Source organism: Octopus sinensis, linkage group LG24 (genome assembly GCF_006345805.1).
Source record: "Octopus sinensis linkage group LG24, ASM634580v1, whole genome shotgun sequence".
Taxonomy (NCBI): Eukaryota; Metazoa; Mollusca; class Cephalopoda; order Octopoda; family Octopodidae; genus Octopus; species Octopus sinensis.
The window spans coordinates 16,685,260-16,702,759 of NC_043020.1; the positions used below are offsets into that span (position 1 = coordinate 16,685,260).

The 17,500-nt window shown below is 38.7% G+C and overlaps 1 protein-coding gene across 1 annotated transcript in view; it reads left to right on the top strand.

The window, feature by feature from the left end:
- Positions 1-17,500, top strand: part of LOC115224093 (syntaxin-binding protein 5) — a 370,435-nt gene that overhangs the window by 153,419 nt on the left and 199,516 nt on the right. The window lies entirely within an intron of this gene.

Sequence of the window (17,500 nt, forward strand, 5' to 3'; positions counted from 1 at the left end):
TACAGTGATGATGGTGGTGACGGTGGTGGTGGTGGTGGTGGTCATCATTGTAGCAATGGCGATAGTGTTGGTGGTGAAATAGCAATTCACATAGAAGGAATCCTGTCTCACATGAGAACAATGGTAGTTGTAGTTGTGTATGTGTGTTTACATCACTGCATCAACCAGGTTAACAGATGTTGTTATACATCACTGGTCATAATGCACATCCGTTTCTTTCTTGACTGTGGCAGTTGTCTTGGCTCTAATCATTTAACTAAATCATCTTTCCATCATCATCATGGAACCTTCTGAGTGGTCTTTTCTGATCTCTTGGATACCATTCAGCAAATGCACAGGTCTGTCTGTTCTCTGACATACTTACAGTATGTCTGGCTCAGCGGAGTTTGTGCTTTCATATCATATAGTTTACTCTGCTCCGTCCTCAAATTACCTCATTTCAGATATGTTCTTGCAATGATATTCCTAGCATGGATCTTTCTTTGGCCTTTTGCATCTTGGGTATCAAATATAACTGGGTGTGGAAGGGGAAGCAACAGTACATACACGAGAAAGTCCAAAGAGAGAGAGAGTCCAGAGGAACTTTGACAAATTCAGAATCAGCCTGCAATGGTGAGTGCCTTCTCCCATTTGCATTTTCTGGGCTACTGATACATGCTAAATACAGGTTATTCACTGTATCTATCTCTGCTTGAAGAGTTTGGCCAAAGAGTGAAAAATCTCTTTATATTTCCAGTGGTGTCTACCATATGTATCAGCCAAAAAGATTAAAACCTGCCTGTCTATTCCAGCCAAAGGAACACAGGGGAAACAGTCTGCACAATGGTTTCAACTGTTGACCATATCTGTCCTATACTCAACAGTAGCTGTTTAATGCCTTAGACTTCCCTTCATTCTATTATACCAACTATGTTTTAAGGTGACTTAAATTAAAACTTTCCATCAAAATTTCATGGTAATTTATTCCAGACACCAGATTACTGAGCAACTGCATACACACAGGGTTTTTTATACACTATCTATAGAGTTCAATTACAACTGGTACTGTAGTATTGTCAGGCATTTGAACGTCTACTCAATGATCTCATCCAGGAGGGATGTATTCCACTGGTCAGGTGGTCTATCTGCTGCCAGCAGCTTCTGTATGGCAGGTTCAGTATGTCAGGGCGGCGAGGTAGCAGAAACGTTAGCACGCCGGGCAAAATGCTTAGCAGTATTTCGTCTGCCACTACATTCTGAGTTCAAATTCTGCCGAGGTCAACTTTGCCTTTCATTCTTTTGGGGTCGATAAATTAAGTACCAGTTACGCACTGGAGTCGATGTAATCGACTTAATCCCTTTGTCTGTCCTTGTTTGTCCCCCTCTGTGTTTAGCCCCTTGTAGGTAATAAAGAAATAGGTTCAGTATGTCATAGTTGACAATGTGTAGACATATGTTAAGGCTGCAACATCCATACTGATATCAAATTAGCTAGCAGATATGGTCCTCTTTTTGTCAAGTAAATCACTCTACACTTCTTTTCCATAGAGTTGGCTCAAGCAAAGTTCAATTCAAACTGGTGATATGGTATTGTCATATCAGGAATTTTCAAGGTTTCTGGTTTGAAAGTTCACCCAAATAAATCAGCCAGTTAACTGAAGCTTACCATTTCACTGAGAATATCATCACCCTACCCAACCACAAGAAAATCTAATGTGGGGGTTTCACTGGTCACATGTCCCAACTGTTTGAAGTTTGTGAACACCTGGCAGTATTCTAGATGCCAGACATACTTGGTCTTTACTTGACCCAACACTGTAGAAAAGAACTGTGAAATGATTTACTTGACAAAAGATAGGACCATAACTGCTAGCTATCCAGATATCTGCATGGATGTTACAGCCTTAAATCCTTATCACATGTCAATATATTGTCAACCAGGACATACTGAGCCAGCCATACAGAAGTTGTTGGCAGCAGACATCCCACCTGACCAGTGGGATGCAGTATCCCTTTCAGATGAAATCAATGAACAGATGCTCTGATACTCCAATAAGGGAAGACAAAAACTGAGGCAAGACATGGCAACCAGAAAGTAATATACTATGGAGGTGATGTGTATTCTCACCAGGTCTGCCCAACATTTTGGGGATAGCTTCCACAGGACTCATTTCATGATGCAACTAGCCACCCGTCCCACTCATAATTTTATCCCATTTCCTGTTTACCTAGTGGAGGTTTGGACCGAACCAAACTTATGTAACTGAACTGAACCATCAGTCCTGCATCCTATCACACTGGCTTGCATGGACTTGCTTCTCTAGGTCTTGAGCTGCAAGGTCCTGATCTGCAAGGTCCTGAGCTGCAAGGTCCTGAGTTGCAAGGTCCTGAGCTGCAAGGTCCTGAGCTGCAGGGTCCTGAGCTGCAAGGTCCTGAGCTGCAAGGTCCTGAGCTGCAAGGTCCTGAGCTGCAAGGTCCTGAGCTGCAAGGTCCTGAGCTGCAAGGTCCTGAGCTGCAAGGTCCTGAGCTGCAAAGTCCTGAGCTGCAAGGTCCTGAGCTGCAAGGTCCTGAGCTGCAAGGTCCTGAGCTGCAAGGTCCTGAGCTGCAAGGTCCTGAGCTGCAAGCTCATTGACTTGGGGTAATTTTTGCTTCTGTTCTTCTAGAATGGTGCTGACTGTTTCAATGTCAGTTTTCCTTCCAACTACTCATCTAGCTGCCTGTCTATCATATTGTTGTTTTTATTTGAGCCCATCATCAACAACTGTCGTGTAACTGTCTACTTTTCTCTCTTGAACTCTCACTCATACTCCTTGGGCTCTCTTCCTTTGCTCTCTCTCTCTCTCTCTCTCTCTCTCTCTCTCTCTTCTATTACTCCCTCTTCTCCATGAAGGTATCAAGCAGTGACAATGCAAAGAAGAGGGGAGTCTTCAGTCTTACTTGGGAATAAGACATTTCTGGTGCTGAGGAACTGGGACAGAGCAGACTCTTTAGTATTGCCAGGAACAAGACATCTTCTCTTGTCACAGTGCCATGATATAAAAATACAGCCGGTACATTTTGTAAAATGATTGATGATTGAAGGACATTCAGTCATAGAGACCATCCACGCCAATCTCCTTGCAAATAACCATCATGTGATCCTTGACCAGTCCAGGAGAGCAGTAGCTCGGCACAAAAATTGATTCAGACTGCGATTATCCATTCAACCCATGCCAGCACAGGAAAGCAAACAGACGATGATATATAAATAGATAGATGTGTTTTTACACATACATACACTCTCAAAACCTACACATTTGTACATATGCTTTCTCTTTCTTTCTCCCTCCGATCCCCCCCCTCTCTCTTTCTCTCTCACTCTCCATAACTGAACTTCAGTTTTACAATTTAGGAGAGACTGGTCTTCTTTTTTTCCATTATTTCTAAAATATATTTAGTTAATGCACTGACAAAAAAAAGCATAAAAAATTTTTTTTTTTTTTTATTATTATTATTATTATTATTATTATTATTATCATCATCATCGTCGTCATTATTATTATTAATATCAAACTCTCCTGATATAGTTTGCAAAGAGAGAGAGATAGAGAGAAGAAAATGGAGTTTTTTTCTTTTTTCATTTAGGTATGGTACACTAATAAATCTATTTTTACTTTTCCTGTTTAAATTTATTTTTGCCTCCTTTCCCCCTCTACACACACACATTTCCTTCATCTAACCAATACACAAACATGGCTATAATTGATCAACTTTTATAGCCCACCACTGCCACAACTGCCAATACATAAAAAAAAAGGAAAATATCACACTTTGATGTTTTTATACTGCACATATTCCTCTTGGCATGATCTGTTCTCTCTCTCTCACTCTCTCTTTTCTCTCTCTCTACTTGAGCATTGCTGACACATGAGTTGCTTTTAAACACTATTAATGTAATAGACTTCTAGTGTTAGGTTTTTTTTGTTCTTTATTTTGTGTGTGTGTATGTGTTGTTGTTTTCCTTTTAATAATTTAAATTGAGAAGGATATGTAAATATCCATAGCCTTCCATACCCTCTCTTTTTCTCTTTTCTTTTTAATGTGGATGATCTGTTGGGTCCCATAGTGGTGAGCTTGATGTAGTTAATGTTCAGTTTGAGCTTCTGTATGTTGATATCTGCAAAAAATCTGACTTTGAGAGAGATTTTACACATTGGAACAAAAGTACTTTCGGAGATCCCTGAAGAGATGGGGGTTCCTCCTAAAGAACTAGAGATCTGTCAAGGTTCTTTATTATTTTTTTTTAACAAAGAGCTCATTACATATTCATGACTCCCGTTTATCCTTGACCCTTCCAATGTATTAGCTGAAACCCATCTTTTCTTGTAGGTTCCGAATGTCTGATTGTTGCTGATAAGATATAGACAGGAAGGTAATTCCAGAAGGTGGTTGTTCTGCGTTAGAAAGGGTTTTAGCACTGAATTGAAGTTGAATTAGTCAGCCTTTGGCAGGGATGGCTTAGCCCTTTAACATGGAAACTGATCATTTCCAGCATAAATATTCTACCATTGTTTTATGTCCAAACCAGCTAGATCTAGCTTCTCACACCTACCCTGCAATGTCATTATAAAAATAAACAATCATAACATTGAAATCTCAAAACTATTAAATAATATATGATTAATTCAAAACAATGTGAATGAATAAACATTATATTTAACATGCTGAATCTCCCTGAGAACTATATGAAGGATACATGCATCTGTGGAGTGCTCAGCCACATGCATGTTAATTTCACAAGCAGGCTCTTCTGTCGTTTGGATCAACTGGAACCCTCATCTTCATAACTGACGGAGCACCAGTTTTACAGGCAGTATGTTAATGGTTGTAGTATGTTGGTATGTGAAAGTTGTTAGTCAAATGGTCAAAACTACTATGCCCATTTTTTTTTTTTAAATATAATCCAGAAAATTCATAAAGGGGTCTCTAGGTGCAGGCATGGCTGTGTGGTAAGAAGTTTGCTTCCCAATCACCTGGTTCCAAGTTCAGTCTCACTGTGTAGCACCTTGGGTGCGAGTGTTCTACTATAGCCTTGGGTTTAAAAAAGCCTTGTGAGTGGATTTGGTAGATGGAAACTGAAAGAAACCTGTCGTGTGTATGTGTGTATGGCTTTGCATTTGTCCCCTACCATTGCTTGACAGCTAGTGTTGGTATGTTTGCATCACTGTAACTTAGCAGTTCAGCGAAAGAGATTGATAGAATAAGTACTAGGCTTTAAAAAAAAGTACGGGGACTGGTTCATTCAATTAAGAATGCTTCAAGGTGGTGCCCCAGCATGGCCACAGTCTAATGACTGAAACAAGTAAAAAATAAAAAATATAATTAATCCAGTACTGAACTGGCACTTCATTTATTGACCCTGAGAGGAGGATAGGCAAAGTTGACTTCAACAGAATCTAAACTGAGGGTGCCAAAGTTGGAACAAATACTGCAATGTATTATATATGATACAGTGGAATGCTGGTTTATGAATTTAATTTGTTCCAAAATCTTCATAAACCAAAATTATTTTTTCACTCAGGAAATTCAAGAGACAAGGCACAGTGAACTTGAGCAGAAATGTGCACTGATTGAAAGCTAGATAGCAACTGACGCTTTCAGGCTGTTACTCCAAGCTTGTCACAAACCTTTGTTGCCAGCTTGCGTGTTCATTATTCCAGACACCATTCATCACGCCAGATGTTTTATGTTTATAAAAATGGTTTGTAAATCAATTAGTTCATGAGAGGCATTCGTAAACCAAGGTTCTGTTATATTTTGATATTTTTGACACTTCACTGCCCATGTAGCAGCAAGCCCAACATAGATATAGATATCTGAGAGATATCATCATCATCATTTAACATCCTCTTTCCATGCTGGCATGAGTTGGACAGTTTGACAAGACCTGGCAAGGCAGAAGACTTCACCATACTTCTGCATCTGTTTTGGCTTGATTTTTGCGGTTGGATGCCCTTCCTAACACCAACCACCACTCAGAGTGGGCTGGCTGCATTTTATATGGCACCAGCACTGTGGAGGTCAGTTTTGGCATGGTTTTTACAGCTGGATGCCCTTTCTAACTCCAACCACCACACAATGGGCTGAGTGCTTTCTTTGTGGCACCAGAACAGGTGATGTCAATTTTGGCATGGTTTTTACAGCTGGATGCCCTTCCTAACTCCAACCACCACACAGTGGGCTGAGTGCTTTCTATATGGCACCAGGACAGGTGAGGTCAATTTTGGCATGATTTTTACAGCTGGATGCCCTTCCTAACTCCAACCACCACACAGTGGGCTGAGTGCTTTCTATATGGCACCAGGACAGGTGAGGTCAATTTTGGCATGGTTTTTACAGCTGGATGCCCTTCCTAACTCCAACCACCACACAGTGGGCTGAGTGCGTTCTATATGGCACCAGTACAGGTGCGGTCAGTTTTTGGCATGGTTTTTACAGCTGGATGCTCTTCGAAATACCAACCACTTTACAGTGTGGACTGAATGCTTTTAATATGGCACCAACACTGGCAGGGATCACTAAGTAACTTGCAAGATAGAGTAAGACTCACAACATAAGTGAATAAATGTTTGGTTTGAACCTGTGAAAATGAACGATTGAGGGTGAAAAAAAAAAGAGGAATTCTTTATTTAGAGCAGTTTAGTCTGGGTAGTCTGTACTCCAATCTGTTGTAATTCAGTTTTTAATTTGATATTTAAATATATTACATCTTACAGCACTCTTAATCTCAAGCAGATCTCGCAGAAATCTGTTCACACAAGGTATTGCGTGTGCACACGCACGCACACACACACATGCAGATATATAATGCATGTGTGTGTGTGTGTGTGTGTGTGTGTGTTAGTGTGTTGTTGTTGTTATGTCATTACAAGATATTCTTTTAAAATCACTTCAAATTTTTGGCAATCTTTTCTAGATTAAAGCCAGATTGATTAAGTCACAGAAAAATTCCTGCAGGAAATCAGTTCCAAAGTTTTCTTCTTCGCAGTGATGCTGTCTATATGTGTGTGTGTGTGTGTGTGTGTGTGTGTGTGTGTGATTTTTATGGATATCATTTAACATGCTTCCACGATTATACCATCATATATATCTTACTTATACTTGTGTTTTTGTTACAAGTAGGGAGGAGGAGGAGGAAGAGGCATTTTTGTTGTTACTCTTAAATTTGATTACCCTCTCTCTCTCCCCCTTTCTCACTCTCTCTCCTCCTTTCTCACTCTCTCTCTCCCTTTCTCACTCTCTCTCTCCCTTTCTCACTCTCTCTCTCTCTCCTTTCTCACTCTCTCTCCCTTTCTCACTCTCTCTCTCCCCTTTCTCACTCTCTCTCTCTCTCCCTTTCTCTCTCTCACTCCCCTTTCTCACTCTCACTCCCCTTTCTCACTCTCTCTCTCCCTTTCTCACTCTCTCTCTCCCCTTTCTCACTCTCTCTCTCCCCTTTCTCACTCTCTCCCTTTCTCTCTCTCTCTCACTCTCTCTTTCTCACTCTCTCTCCCTTTCTCACTCTCTCTCCCCTTTCTCACTCTCTCTCCCTTTCTCACTCTCTCTCCCTTTCTCTCTCTCTCTCACTCTCTCTCTCCCCTTTCTCACTCTCTCCCTCTCTCTCCTTTCTCACTCTCTCTCCCTCTTTCTCACTCTCTCTCTCTCTCTCTCTCTCTCTCTCTCTCTCTCTCTCTCTCTCTCTCTCTCTCTCTCTCTCTCTCTCTCTCTCTTCGTGATTTTACTTGTGTTCTAGCTTCAATTAAATTATTTTATTTATTGTCTTATCACATTAAAATTTCCTTTTTATGTCACAATTCAATTTTTTTTCTTTTCCTTTTCCTTTTCTCTTTTGTTTCCTTTCTTCTTTCTATTCACAAACTTCTGTCTTTTGTCTACTTTTTCTTCTATTTTTTTTTTTTTTTCAATTTTCTTCCTATTTTTACAGTCATGACATGAAAACTGAGCCAAATCTTATTCAATATAATCATGAAATACTCAGGTTCTGTTCGTGTGCGTGTGTCTATGCATGTGTGTGTGTGTGTGTGTTTATGTTAAATCATTTGAAAATATTTAGAAATGTTTGAGTAGATATTTTTGTTCTTTTTTTTTGTTTGTTTTTTTTTCTTTGTTGGTGTTGTTTCCACCCCCCTCCCACGTGTATCAGTTCATGATAAACCATTAGTTGTGTAGAATCTAGTTCTCTCCCCCCAATACAATCACTTCTGTGATTATAAAGACGCTTAGCTGATCAAAACTTGACTTTTCTAGCATCGATTCGAGTTGCTATTATTATTACTGGAATATCTATCTCGCACAAGAGAACTACAACGCCTCAGACAGAACACACACACGTACAAGAATACATACAAAACACACTCACGTGTATACAAGAAGACATGTACACACACATGTACAAAAGAACCACAAACACACACATACAAGAAGACACACACACATGCACACACATGTACAAGGGCGTACGAACATGCACAAGGAAACACATACAAAACACATGCACGAGGACAGGAAGGTATAAACACGCATGCACAAGAAGACACACGCATGCACACACACACACACATATATATATAAGAGTACACAAACACACCTGTACAAGAAGACGCAAACACATACAAGAAGACACACACAAACATACAAGAAGACACACACACACACATACAAGAAGACACACACATACAAGAAGACACACACATACAAGAAGACACACACATACAAGAAGACACACACACATACAAGAAGACACACACACACAAGAAGACACACACACACATACACAAGACACACACACACACAAGAAGACACACACACACACAAGAAGACACACACACACACACACAAGGAGACACACACACACACACGCACACATACAAAAAGACACACACACACACACATACAAGAAGACACACACACATACAAGGAGACACACACACACATACAAGAAGACACACATATACACACCCACGCGTATATACAAAAAAAGCACACTCATGCACATGTGCAGGAAGACATACACACATACGTGTACAAGAAAGCATGCACCTGTATTTTTGAAGGTTGTCATCAATAGATTTAGGAAGAAGTAGATCGATGGAAGAAAAGATGTCATGCGATCAATATAAAGCAAGAACTGTTATGGTGTAAAAACTGTCAAATCCATTGCCAATATTGAAAAGAACACAGAACTGAAGTACATAAAGAGATTTGCAAACTTGTTCAACCCATCACAACTGAGTGAGAATTGGGTATTTAAACATTAATAATGGAATGGATACACATACACAGTTATGTTCGTACATACACACACCTGATATTGTGTGTGTGTAGCAATGACATCTCTAACTAAACTGGACAGTTCGTACTATTCAATCATAATGTTCACTATTGGTTTGTGATGATGATGATGATGGTGGTGGTGGTGGTGGTGGTGGTTTAAACTGATGCAAGTTTGATCTTGATCTGTCTTTAGTGTGTGTGTCTTTCTCCTTTCTCTCTCTCTTTTTCACTTTCAGTCTCTTTATCTCTCTCTGTCTCTTTTCTATCACTTCTCTAAAGACAATGAACTTATTTATAAATATATTAGGAAAATAATATATATATATATATATATATATATATATATATATACACACACACACACAAATGCCCGCCCACACATATGTATGTGTGTTTGTATGTATTTATTCAACCTACCTACCTACATATATATATATATATATATACACATATATATATATAGTAAGTAATTAAGGGTTTAGCAACGATTTGCCTCACCACACACCGAATTTAGAAATAGCAGTCAAAGGGTTATGGCTATTCTTTCTACTTAAAAGGGAGATCCCAGTAAAACCACAGCACTTAAAAGGCAAACAACGCAGGCAAAAGAGAAAGAAATGACGACAATCATTCTATATTAAGTCACCTACGGACATACGTTTCAAAATTAAGTCTTAGGAAAGCATAAAAATTAAATAATTATGTCTTACCCAACTATTTTTCTCTTCAGCGTAGGACTCTTCAATTATAAATAATTGCGTCTCAATTATTAATAATTGTGTATTAAATTTGAAGGCGCTAGAAGACATCACCTCAACTCATGGTATCAGAGCGAGCGTAAGCCATTACCAGTACCAACAAATTCAAAGGGTGAATGAAAGTATGTCACCATCCCCCTTCCAGAAGAACCGCCATGTAGCAATTCAACAATGATATAATTAAATCATACCATATAGAAAAAAATTAAATATATGAAAAAACATTTACCTAGAACTAAATAAAGTACAAAATAATAAATAAATTTTTCCCTGTAAGTTTGGAATCATATTCCCTAATATTATTATTATTATTATTATATATATATATTGGTAAAAACGGTAAGATAACAAAAGAAAGAAAGAGACCTCAATATTATGCAAATAGAGGAAATTTATCTATAAAATAATATGTAAAATAATATGGCCAGATAACCAAAGAGATGGTGTTGTGGATTTCCACCTCGGCATCCGAAACTCAGTTTTATCTTGGCTACCGAATAATTGTCACATATTATTTTACAGATATATATATATATGAGGATGACGATAATATATCTATCTGTGTTACATAGCTGTTTGACCTTGCACTGTAACGAAATCAAGAAAGTAAAGAGGTACATCAATTTGGGGTACACAGTGAATAAGTAACCATTATGTACCATGACATTGATGCTGAAATCAAAAAGTGAATAAAAGCAGGATGGAAAGCATTTACTTCAAGAAAAGATGTGCTCAAAGTACTATGTGCCAGCTTCTTCACTAGCATCATCCTACCTGTGCTTCGTGAGACATGAGCTGCTACAAAAAGTGGACAAGGCTGATTGTCTGCAATGCAGAGGGGCATGGAAAACATCCATGTTAAGAATATCTTTGCGAGACTATGTCTGAACCGATGTAATTTGAGAATGGAACGGAGTGAATGACGTAATCACAGAATACCTATTTCTTTACTACCCACAAGGGGCTAAACACAGAGAAGACAAACAAGGACAGACAAACGGATTAAGTCGATTACATCGACCCCATTGCGTAACTGGTACTTATTTAATCGACCCCGAAAGGATGAAAGGCAAAGTCAACCTTGGCGGAATTTGAACTCAGAACGTAGCGGCAGACGAAATACCACTTAGTATTTCATCCGGCATCCTAACGATTCTACCAGCTCGCCGCCTTTATCACAGAATACCGAAAGCCGCAAATTCCATTGGGCTGGAGATGTTGTAGTGTTCATAGACAACTGATGGACCCATGCAGTTTGCCAAATGATTTTCAAGAGATCAGAAAAGGCCACTCAGAAGACCTCTACGACAATGAGGAGACAATTTAGCTAAATGATTTGGGGCAAAATGGAAAACTAGGGTATGACCAAGTAAGAATTGTAAGCACATTGTAACCAGTAGTGTAAAATATCTGATAATCTGGTCAATACAGGTGATATCTATGTATATATATCTCATCATCATCTTTCAATGTTGGTTTTCTATGCTGGCATGGGTTGGACAGTTTGACCAGAGCTGCACCAGGTTCCATTCTGATTTGGTTTGGCTTCTATGACTGGATGCCCTTCTCACCATAATACCAACCACTTTACAATGTGTGGAGGATGTTTTTAGTTTGGCATATATATATATATATATATTTAGAGAGAGAGAGAGAGAGTGATGCATCTCCAACACCATTTATTTCTCTCATTCTCTCTCTCTCTCTCTTTTTTTCTCTAACTCCATTTCTCCTTCCTCTCCTTTTTTTTCCTACTGGGGTGCCATATGTCTCCTCTATAGCAAGACACACATCTTTCTCCTCTATTATACCTTAACCAATCACCTGGCTCCGTGCCACTTCTTGCAGTTCCACTTCTTGTCTAAGCTGAGAAGTCCTTGTCAAGCAAGTTACTTGATGACCCCACTTGTATCAATGTCGCGTAAAAAAGCACCAATGCTGGTGCCACATATTAAGCACCCAGCACAATCTGTAAAGTGGTTGATGTTTAGAAGGGCACCCAGCTGTAGAAAACATGCCAAAGCAGACAATGGAGCCTAGTGCAGCTCTTTGGCTTGGCAGCTCCTGTCAACCCATCTAACCAATTCCAGTATGGAAGATGGATGTTAAATGATGATGATGATAATGTAAATAGATAGATGCCTTGTTATTGAAATTGGTTGATGGAAAGTGGAAAAGCTTGTCATGTGAGTGCATTTTTAATTCTCCTTGTTATCACGTGTGCTTGCTAATTGATAACAAAAGCCTGACCATTCATAGAAACACTGTAGCTTACTCGCAGTCCATCACAAAAGCACATCCGGGCTTCTTGACATGACTTAACATGTTATTGTTCAAACCATGTCATCTGTTTCCATTTCCCCAGCATAACCATGTCAAGGCTGTTTATTTGTTCAATCTTAATCTGTGGATAATTACCTTGTTTGGAAACAGGTGAGAGGTTGACATCAGAAAAGGATTCCTGCTGTAGGAAACTCTGCCCAAGTGTAGTCTCCTCTGATGCATGCAAGCATGAAAAAGGAGACACAATAATGATGTATGTTTATATATGTGTGGGAGTATACATGCATGTGTACACACACACACACACACTGCACTGCATTCCAGAAGACTTGAGACTTTTTTAAGAGAGAAATTTATTAGTTTCAAAAAAGCATAAAACTCTAATCTCTTTTAAAGTAGGATCATCTGAATTCAATGCACTTCTTGTAGTGCTTCAGCCTCTTATGGAGGTTCCATAAAAGCCCACCACAGTGAAGGTGGCCTTGTAGCAGCATCTACTCAATGTTTTCAAAGCAACAACTCCTGAGGCTCTCCTTCATCTTGATGAACAACCAAAAGTCACTGAGTGCAAAGTCCAGACTCTGTAGGGAGAGTGAGGGTCTTGATGCCTGTCTTTGTCAAATAGTTAGTTACAAGGATGGAATTGTAGATTGGCATATTGCTTGGCACAAGTGTCACTCACCTGAGTGGAGTACTTTGGCCTTTTGCAATAAAATCTCTTCCTGAACTCACTCAAAACCTTTACAAAATATTCTTTGTTGACTGTCTGACCAGAGTGGACCTAGAGGATGTAGATGATGCCCTTGCTGTCAAAATAGGGGATCATCATGAGCTTAATGGTGGACTTGCATTACCTGACCTTCCTTTGGGCATAATGTCTCTTAGCCTCTGGATCATAGCAGTAGATCCAGCTTTCATCACAGGTTACTAGACTTAAATACTCTTAGATAGAAGATAATGCGCTCAACCATCTCTCTGCTGTTACCAATGCACCTTTCCTTCTGTTCAATCTACCATCCCTGATCCTTTTGTGTGAATGAAAAATAGATGCTCGGCCCATGCAAGTTAACCCATAAGCAGCCTGGAACATTTCATATGTTTCTGTAGTGTTTTCACCCAGTTTAACACAAAACTTTATTGCATATTGAGCCTGAAAATTGTCATCACTTCCCAATTCCATTCTGCAAACTAGTGAGCAGTGTTTAGCAGTGTTTTCAAAGTGCTGTTACAGCCATCTCCTTCAAGCTGGAATTTTTAAAAATATTGGCTTATTAGATGAAATGATATGTTTAAATTACAATTATCTAGGACAGTCATAACTGCCTCTCCTAAAAAAGTCTCCAAACTCCTGGAATGCATCTTATGTATGTATGTATGTATGTATGTATGTATGTATGTATGTATGTATGTATGTATGTATGTATGTATGTATGTATGTATGTATGTATGTATGTATGTATGTATGTATGTATGTATGTATGTATGTATGTATGTATGTATTTGTGGTTTTGTATGTGTGTGTATGTATATTGATGTGTATGTGTATATTAATGTGTGTGCATATATATATATTCTTGTATGTGTGTGTATATTTGTGCATGTATGTACATGTGTATACACACACACACACACACACACACATTGAAATATTAAGATAGTGTCTTTCTCCACTGAAGCATTAATCTAACATCAATATTTGCCAAACTTTGTTCTTCCTGTGTTGTCCTTTTAAATGTTTATTGTCTTTACACTAATTTTTTCCTTCATTTGTTTTTATGTCTGTTTGTCTATGCTTGTGTAAGTTGGACAAATATGTTATTTGAAGCATTATTTTATGGCCAATTGCCCTTCTTGACAAATATGCTATTTGAAACATTATTTTATGGCCAATTGCCCTTCTTGACAGTGTTCTCTTAAAGCATAGGCACACAGTGTAATTGCCCTGGGGCCTCGTGGGTCTAGGGACCCAGTTATGATCTATGAATATTGTGGCTTGCTGTCAAATAATACAATAGAACCCAGTGCACTGATTTGCCCAGGGACCAGTAATACTTGTGTGATGGCCCTGTTTTCTAATGATTTTCAAGTAAGTCTTCACTTACATGTATGTAGTTAAGTGGGGCTTTTTCAATTTTTCATTTACTTAACCAAGGGTATATTCCTGGGATCTACTTTGTTTATACCAAAGCAGTATGAAATAAATGGCAGAGCATCAGACAAAATACCTTGCAGTATTTGTTATGGTTTATATAATATATATATATATATAATATATATATATATATATATATATATATATACATACTCTCTCTTTTACTCTTTTACGTGTTTCAGTCATTTGACTGTGGCCATGCTGGAGCACCGCCTTTAGTTGAGCAAATCGACCCCAGGACTTATTCTTTGTAAGCCTAGTACTTGTTCTATCAGTCTCTTTTGCTGAACCGCTAAGTTACGGTTGTCAAGCGATGTTGGGTGGACAAACACAGACACACAAACATATACACACACATATACGCACATATATATATACATATACATACACATATATACACATATATATACATATATACGACGAGCTTCTTTTCAGTTTCCGTCTACCAAATCCACTCACAAGGCTTTGGTTGGCCCGAGGCTATAGTAGAAGACACTTGCCCAAGGTGCCTCGCAGTGGGACTGAACCCGGAACCATGTGGTTGGTAAGCAAGCTACTTACCACACAGCCACTCCTGCGCCTGTATATATATATATATATATATATATATATATATATATATATATATATACTGGAGGCGCAATGGCTCAGTGGTTAGGGCAGTGGACTCGCGGTCGTAGGATCGCGGTTTCAATTCCCAGACCGGGTGTTGTGAGTGTTTATTGAGCGAAAAACACCTAAAGCTCCCTGAGGCTCCGGCAGGGGATGGTGGTGATCCCTGCTGTACTCTTTCACCACAACTTTCTCTCACTCTTACTTCCTGTTTCTGTTGTACCTGTATTTCAAAGGGCCGACCTTGTCACTCTCTGTGTCACGCTGAATATCCCCGAGAACTACGTTAAGGGTACACGTGTCTGTGGAGTGCTCAGCCACTTACACGTTAATTTCACGAGCAGGCTGTTCCGTTGATTCGGATCAACCGGAACCCTCGTCGTCGTAACCGACAGAGTGCTTCCACATATATATATACTTTGCTTTCAAACCCCTTTGAGGTCAACACTGTTTGCCATCATCCCAGGTTCACTAAAACATAGTTCCAGTCTAGTACTGTTGTCAACACACATCATCAACTGTTCTCCTTCCCTCCCTCCTGTATTTCTAACTTTGTGTGCAGGCATGGCTGTGTATTAAGAATATTGCATCTCAACCACGTGGTTCTGGTTTGGTTTCAGTCCCACCGTGTGGCACCTTGGGCAAGTATCTTCTGCAATAGCTCCAGGGTCAACCGAAGCCTTGTGAGTGGATTTGGTAGACGGAAACTGAAAGAAGCCCATCTCACACACACACACACACACACACAAACATATATTTATATGAGTGTGTGTGTTTATGTATATGTATATATGTGCATGTATGTATGTATTTATATATGTATGTATATATGTGTGTATATATATGTGTGTGTTTTTATATGTATATATGTATATATATATGTGTATGTATATATGTGTGTGTGTATGTATGCATATATGTGTGTGTGTGTATGTATGTATGCATATATGTGTGTGTGTATATATATATATAATATATATATATATTCATGTGTAGGACATTGTGTGATAGTTGTAAATGATCGTCACTGTCATACAAGAAGTGTTATTCATTTCCAATCTTTTGTGAGAGCATGTGTGGCCGGGGGGGGGATATTAACTTGTTTGGAAACAGATGAAGGTTGGTGACAGGAAGGGCATCCAGCTGTAGAGAAATCTGCCTCTCTAAACTTTATGCAACCACTGCAAGCAATCAAAAAGTGAACACTAAAATGATGACAATGTGCTTCAATTAGAAATTATTATAATGTAAACTGTGACTTCATTTCACTAAATGAATAACATTAGTTTCAGAATTCATCCAAGGTTAGGACCATGTGCCATATGTATCCTACACAATTCAGGATCGCAACACATATATACACTGCAAAACAATTTCTTTCCTTTGACAGGCCATCTCCTATTTAACATTGTGCCAAAACAAATCAAAGAGGCAAAAGATCTCATCCCCTTTAAATGGAATCTGAGCAAATTTGTTAAAGGGATACCAGATAAGCCACCAATACCTGGATACAACTCATGCAACAAAAACTCCCTACGTGAAGGGGCCATGATACTGCAAAACGACTTGAAAAGGATTTGGCAAATTCTATCAGGTGGTGCTATTAAGTTAGACATGGATACCAAATAAGCCACCTATACCTGGATACAACTTGCTCAACAAAAATTCCCTACTCGAATGGGCCATGATAACATAAAACTTGACTTAAAAATGATTTAGCAAATTCTGTCAGGTGGTGCTATTAATTTAGATATGGCCTAGGCCAATCTTTGGTCGAAACATATCTAAGCTTTCTAAGTTATCACATGAGCCAATGACAATATGCTGTGTTTATGAATAGTGCTGACAATCTAAGATAAAACTGAAATAGTGTTGGATGATGTGTTTATGATGGTTCGCCTTCTTTAAACATGTCAGTGGTTATCATACTAAAAACTAATGTGATACTAGAACAATCATTTATCATTATTTATGCCTGTCCATATCATTTATTTTTTTTATATCTTTTACTTGTCTCAGTCATTGGGTCATAGTCATACTGGGACACCACTTTGAAGAGCCTAGTCGAACAAATTGAGCCATGTACTTATTTTTTTATATATTTTATTTTAAAGTTTGATACTTATTCTTTTTACTGCTGAATATCCCTGAGAACTATGTTAAAGGTATGCATCTGTGGAGTATGCAGCCACTTGCATGTTAATTTCACAAACAAGCTACCGTAAATCCTTGAGTATAATCCGTGTTTTTTTCCCAAAATTTAAAGGTCAAAATCCCTAGTGCGTATTATACACGAGGTTAAAAATGAAAATTATTTTCTAAGCAATGTCCGAGTCTCTATTTGCTGTCCGGCAATGTTTATTCAGAAGCATTTTGTGATGTTGGGCTCGAAAATACCTTGAGC